Consider the following 635-nt stretch of genomic DNA (forward strand, 5'->3'; position numbering starts at 1 on the left):
CAGGGTAGTTAAGGGCCCTGCACTTAAATGTTGGGCACGTCTGCTGCCATCTGGTGGAAGAATTTGTAAGAGTGAAGGATGACAACGTATGAGTCCAGATTATTGGAGGATAGACCTACAAGATAACAATTATTATTATGCTATAATGATTGCTTTTGGGGGGGGGGGGGGGGGGTGCAGAACCTATCCCAGAGACTATGGGCAGAGACTCTTATTAATATAATTATTATTATTGCTATTCTTCTTCTTATTATTATTATTACAGCCATATTTAACGCAAAATTTTGTGTAAATAGGGCTCTGACTTTTGGATATATCATAAACGTATATCAACATTTCTTTTTAGATAAAATCACAAGTGACTCGCCAAAATCTGCTTCAAAATTTCGTTTATATCCAACTTTTTACCACAGTGGGACTTATCCCAGGCAGTTAAGCCCCGGGGAATCCTGTGCCACCAAGAGTGGAAACTCCCCTCACACACAGAGGAGGTGGAGATCCTTCAAAAGGGAAGGTGGCCCCCACTGGACCACCGCACCAACCCTTTCCACTATCACAATTATAAGTCAATGCCACGTTCTTATGAACGACACAGCCGTAAAGCAGCTGCAAGCTTTACGACTGGCACTTTTTAC

This window comes from Brienomyrus brachyistius, chromosome 1, assembly GCF_023856365.1.
Source record: "Brienomyrus brachyistius isolate T26 chromosome 1, BBRACH_0.4, whole genome shotgun sequence".
NCBI lineage: Eukaryota > Metazoa > Chordata > Actinopteri > Osteoglossiformes > Mormyridae > Brienomyrus > Brienomyrus brachyistius.